Source organism: Arvicola amphibius, chromosome 18 (genome assembly GCF_903992535.2).
Source record: "Arvicola amphibius chromosome 18, mArvAmp1.2, whole genome shotgun sequence".
In the NCBI taxonomy this organism is placed as follows: Eukaryota; Metazoa; Chordata; class Mammalia; order Rodentia; family Cricetidae; genus Arvicola; species Arvicola amphibius.
The window spans coordinates 2,516,414-2,522,490 of record NC_052064.1 but is presented as its reverse complement, the minus strand read 5'-3'; the positions used below and the strand labels follow the sequence as shown (position 1 = coordinate 2,522,490).

Below are 6,077 nucleotides of genomic sequence, written 5' to 3'. Positions count from 1 at the left end.
GCCAGGTGAAGGTTCTATGGTGATATGCAAGATATTCATGAGTATGGCAATAGTGCCACTGGAGATTTAATTTAGTGTTAGAGTGCTTACCTAAGAGACAAGGCCTGGGTTTGGTCTCTAGTACTGCACAGAGAAAGTGAGTTCTGCCACTTTAAAGATATATTGTATTTTTTAGCAAAGTGTGAGAAATAGAGATAGAATAATATTTGACCAAGTGACAACTATCTCCTAATTCTCCCTGACAACTGGTAATCCTGGTTTCTTGTGTCACTCTGATTCAAAAAGCCGTTTTAAATTTTAATATAACTATTATAAATGTCTTAAAATACATCATCTGGGCCACATGACTCAGAATAGAATGACTTTGCAGGATATACGCCAAGGGTAAATGCCTCCAAAGAAGCAAGTAAGTTATCATGGAAGTCATTAATAATTAAAACAATCAAAACAGTCATTCAAATCAAGCCTCTATTAACTTTTCTAAAAGCCTCTTAATTTCTCATGTGAGATATAGCATAATAATTCTATAGCTGGCCTCCTTCCCAGTACAGTCATCTGGCTCATCACCAGGTCAATAAGGTTCATGTGAGGAGCTTCACAGGCTTACCTAGAGTTTGAGGTTCTGGGTATTCAAACCACAACTCGTTATGTTATTATTATAGTAAATAAAATTAGGATGTAAATTAATGAATGTTAGTGTCCAGATAATTGCACTAAATCTTTGTCAATATGTTGCATTTTTTACCATTGAAATATAATTTATTTTCAAGAAACTTCGTTGAGTTTAAGGATTACAATGGCATGAATTTTTATAAATGTGTCTTCAAGTAACCATCACAACAATTGAGATATAAAACATTTCTATCACTCTAAGATAGTTCTAAGAAGTCCCCCTAAGCTTCTGTTCCAATGCTGCAAATCCAGGTCCCTAGAAAAGATTGGCTTTCTTCTAGAAGAGGCTTGCCTTTACTATGATTCATGTGACGAACAACATGATATCTAATCCTGTATGCACGCTTTCCTTTCTTTACCACGATTCGAAGGCCCGTCCATTTTGTGTGGTGATGTTACACCTTAATATTTCTAAGGAATGCTTTGAAATATATATGTTGTACTTCATTTCTATTTTCAATTGATGGACATATGGCTAGATTCAATTTTTCCTAAAGCAAAGATAAGAGCTATGGTTATGGAGCTTGATGGTGACCCAAAGTTTTTATTTTTGGAAGTACAATTGCAGTGGTATGGCAAAACATGCTCAATATAGTAGAAATTTCCAAATTATTATTATAGTACCATCTTATGGTTCAATCAACAATGTGTGGGAGTTCAACATTTCAACACCCTTATAAACATGGATTATTATGTGACTTACTCATTAGAACAATTTTACTGGTTATGAAATGGCAGTTCATTGTGGCTTCATTTTAGTTCTAGTGATATTGGACATGCTTTGTGTAGTTGTCATTCTTATATATAGTTTGTGTTGTAGTTAAGTACCAGTTGTCTGTTTCTGAGTGGGGCCTCCTGTGGTTGTAGCGTTTTCTGCTTGTAGAATGGAGGCATTAAAGAGCTTCGTTCATTGCACATGTTCCATTTTTTTTTCAGAGCCAGAGGCTCAAAGGACAGAACTAGCAGCCACAAAGTCTACAGCCCAGTGACTTTTGAGGAAACTGCAATTCAATGATGTTACATTTCTATGTGAACAGAAGCATGAGTCTGTTTACACATTTCAAATTCAACATATTTACCATTTCTTGAGATATTTGATATTTGGTTGACCATATAACATGTTCTTTACCTGAAGGAATGCATTAGTTGTCAAGAGAATTGATAGTTTCTAGACATAGTATCTACTGGGAAACTTTTTTTAGAAATACTATTGCATAGTAATAAAAAATTGTCCTTACTTGGTATGTACATAGACTCAAATTGGAGCAATACAGAGTTTAGCACAGCCGCTATGAAAAGATAACATACAAATTTGTGAAGTGTTTCATATTTTTCAGATATCTTTCAACTGAAAAAGGATTGGGAAAATTTGGCACATTTATGCAATGGGTTATTACTCATTGGTTTAAAAACTGATATGAAATTTGCCTGCAACTAGAAAAAAAACATGCTGCATAAGATATAACTCAGACACAGAAAGATAAATATGATACATATTCACTGATAAGTGGATATTATCTGTTAAGTAAATGATAATCAGGTTACAATCCACAGACCCAGAGAGGTCAGGTAAAGAAGAGGGCTATGGGGAAATCATGGATCTTTCTGGGAAGGGGATATAGAATAGATATTGGGGGTGTATGGAGCAGATAGGGATGGGAGCAGGAGGGATCAAGTGAATGGGGGTGGAGGTAGGGAATACCAGGAGAGACTGCTGGAATTGGGGGTATGGTGTGGAAATCTAATATACTAGGAATTTCCTGGAATCTATGAGAGTGACCCTAGTGAGAACTTCTAGTAATAGGGGATACAGAGACTGAATGGGTCGTTTCTTGTAGCCAGGCAAGACTTTCAGTGGTGGCACTGGGTTACACTTGGTTGAGATGTTGGCCAAGAAGGTCCCGTGGAGATTCCTAAGCAACTCAAGTTGATTGGAGATTCCTAAACAACCAAAGGACAGGGTATGGCTCTCTGAAAACTGACAGTGGGGCCTCACTTCCAAGAGCAAAGCATCCGCACAGCTCTTTAAACACATAGAAGTCAAGTTGGTGAGGGCTTGGATTTTTCACCCCTACATTCTTGTCTCTTTGGCAGAAGATACTCTACAGGCTATGGAAAGAGAAGCTCGAACACCAACCCAAGGACAAAGCTCTGCAATCTGCCCTGCCTGCAAAACTTGTTGGGGCAATAGTGGTACAGAACTTGTCGGTCGGACAAACCGTTATTTTGTTTAACATGAGGTCCTCACCACGAGAGGGAGCCCATGCCCTACACTAACTGGACGTCCGGAAACCAGAGACAAAGGAGCCCGGAGACCTAGGAACCAAACACCAGCGAGGGGTGGTGGGGGTGGAGGGGTGGGGGATGGAGGGGGAATTAATGAAGTGATTCGTATTGACATTCTACTATACTCATAGATCTGTGCCTTGTCCAGTCGTCATCAGAGAGGCTTCCTCTGGCAAAAGATGGGAGTGCATGCAGACATCAACAGGCAAACGCTATGCAGAGGAAGTCTAAATTGAAGGTCTCTATCAGGACACTCCTGCTGGAGATCTAATAACTCAGGCGAAGAGGGAGACGAAAGACTAGAAGTCGGATGGAATAGAGGACACCAGAAGTACAAGGCCCACAGATTCAACTAAGCAGGGACCACATGGGGTCACCGAGACTGAAGTTGGAAGGAGTGGAAGGAGGGGAATTTATGGTTGGAATGTATTCTGAGACAAGAATATATTTTCAGTTTTGCAAAATAGTGAATAAAAGCATTAAGTATTTAGCAATGGTTTGAGATCAGATTCAGAAATGCATTAATTTTGTAAAATTTCCACTTTAATAAATCATGATTTAAAGCTTTACAAATGAAGTTTTCATGGTAAGCAGATAACATCAACATTTATGCAACTTTTTGACAGAATGACTGAATATGGATGTATGTGAATGAGTGCATGTGTACATATACATATTTATGTATGTATACATAATCCAGACTAATACAAGAAATTTATAATCATGTTCAGATAAGAACGGGCATGAAATTTTATGAATTTCTAAAATTATATATTATTATTCTTTAATATCAATAATAATCCCCCCATTGCTTTGAAATAACTCTTCTAGACACATGTTCTGCTTGATTTGGGGTTTTATCTTTCTCTGCTCATTCTACTTAGTTTCAGTATCATATTTTATTACAGATCTTATCTATTTATTGTTCTGCAATCTCCATGTGTCAACTTCTAGACTCACAGTTTCTCTAAAGTTACACAGGATGCAACTTTTAAATGTAATTTCTGCTTAGATTTGTGTAAAGAATTGCCATTGAAAAAATGAATTCTATGGAATAAGTACATTTTCTCATTTGAATGAAGGACATGAGGCAAATTTTCACTGAGAAAATCAAGTTATTAGTATAGCTAGATGGCTTTACAGAAGACAATGGCTAAATCTGACATTTTATTTGTATATTGATCAAATTTATGGTCTGTCTATTAATCAAGTCCTTTGCAAGTATTGACTGTTTCTTAGTATTTAATCTTCTTACATCTCCTTAAACAGGAAAAAAACATTAGTGCTTGATCTTGGCTACTTTTTGAATAAGCATCTACTTGGTGTGATTTTCTCTTTGGGGGAAATATAAAAACTACTTTTGTTTATCTTTACATATCTGATAACTGCCTTATGATGATCAATCATTTATAAATGGAGTCCAAGTGCTGTATGTAATACAACTGTGCCTAGTTACTAGAGAAATAGCTATTTAAAACTTGCTAGACCAAAGGCATTATTTCATTCAATTTTCATATAGCCTTTGACACAAATAGTATTAGAGATTTTAAATACTGAAAAATAGATTTAAAGCAATTAAGCTTTGAATTTATTTAGGTACCAAGAGGTAGCAAGAAAATATTAGCTTCTGTGAGGTGTCAGATTTTACCATGCCAGTTCCATATGTCAATGATGTCAGGAAGAGAAGCTCTGCTGTAAACCAAAAGAGACAAGCTATATTCTGACCAAATCTGTACCCATCACTAAAACATGCACTAAGGTTCAAATGTGATTCTCAAGAAATGGTTTCTGTCTGTAGAATGATCAGTTAAGACACGAACAATCATGAAATGACCCAATTAAAAAATATTTTTTTATAAAACTTTCATTCAAAATATTGGTAATTATGTTTTGTAATTCAATCAATATTTTAAAAGTATCCCTTGGTTTTAATGCTAGCAATAAACAAAGATAGAGAGCTGAGAAGCAAATTACAAAAACATTTCTATAGAGCTTTGTTTTCTGTTACAAAGTCAGCATCAAAGAAAGGGCAGTAGAAAAATCACTAAAAAAGAAACAAACCCTCCATCATATAAATGGAACACTGCCATTATAAGTAGAGTGTGGAATATCATTGCCATTTAAAAGATAAGGACAATGACTCAAATACATCGGAGATAAGTCATGGGATTGTAATCACCAATTGTATTTAACGCATAGTTCATTCCAAAGCCTGGTAATATTTTCTTCCGTTCTTCTCCCTCTGTCCCATCTTTTCAATTTATATTTTTTCAGTTTAGATCCAGCTTAAAATTTTAAGGGTACCTGTGTGTCTTAGGTGAAAATTGCTTAGAAATACAGCAGAAGACTAGGCTTTTAGTGGAGACAATCAATTTGTCAAATGTTTTCAGGTGAACAGAAGGGTGGCAAGAAGGAAAGACCAAAGTGAAAAGTCTGATTAGGAATAGAGTCTCCCCAGAGACTTGCTGCCTTCTGATTGCTGGGAGATGTTCAGAGACAAAATGCACCACCGTTAATTGCTGGGACTGATTGATATTGGGGGACAGGCACTGCCGCATGCATGAGCCAGCCCGTCCCTGCTGGGGGATGGTTCCAGTGAATAGTGGCTGTGAAGTTCTTGCAGTGAACTCTCTAAGCACAAACAGATAGGGGCTTCAGCAGAGGACACTCTTATTACCCACTGTACACTTGGATTAGAGACACTCTTAGCCATGGAGCGCCACTGAATACCATCAGACAAATGTCTTTGTATTCATATTTATGCAGTTCCCAGGCTCTATTATGACCATGCACTGATTGCTAAGGACTCTGAAGATCACCTAGGGCAGGGCCAAAGTAACTACTTTATAAAAAGATGAAGGATAGTCCTTACCTTATCGGTGAGTTATTTGGAATGGCACCCAGCAAGGTGATTTTTTTAATTCTTTAGTTAAAATTATGAAAATGTTCCCTTGTGCTAGGGTTTAGTGGCACACACCCTTTAATCCCAGCACCTGGGAGGAGAATCTCTGTGAGTTCAGGGCCAACCTGGTCTATGGAATAAGTTCCAGAACAGATAGGATTACACAGAGAAATCCTGTCTCAAAAAACAAGACAAAAGAAAAATAATAACAATAACA

At 36.9% G+C, this 6,077-nt stretch overlaps 1 non-coding gene across 1 annotated transcript; it reads left to right on the top strand.

Moving 5' to 3' along the window:
• The first annotated feature begins 1,902 nt into the window (after positions 1-1,902).
• LOC119804110 lies at positions 1,903-2,006 on the top strand. The gene has a single exon (XR_005283796.1). It is a non-coding gene; the product is annotated as a U6 spliceosomal RNA (small nuclear RNA).
• The last annotated feature ends 4,071 nt before the right edge of the window (positions 2,007-6,077 follow it).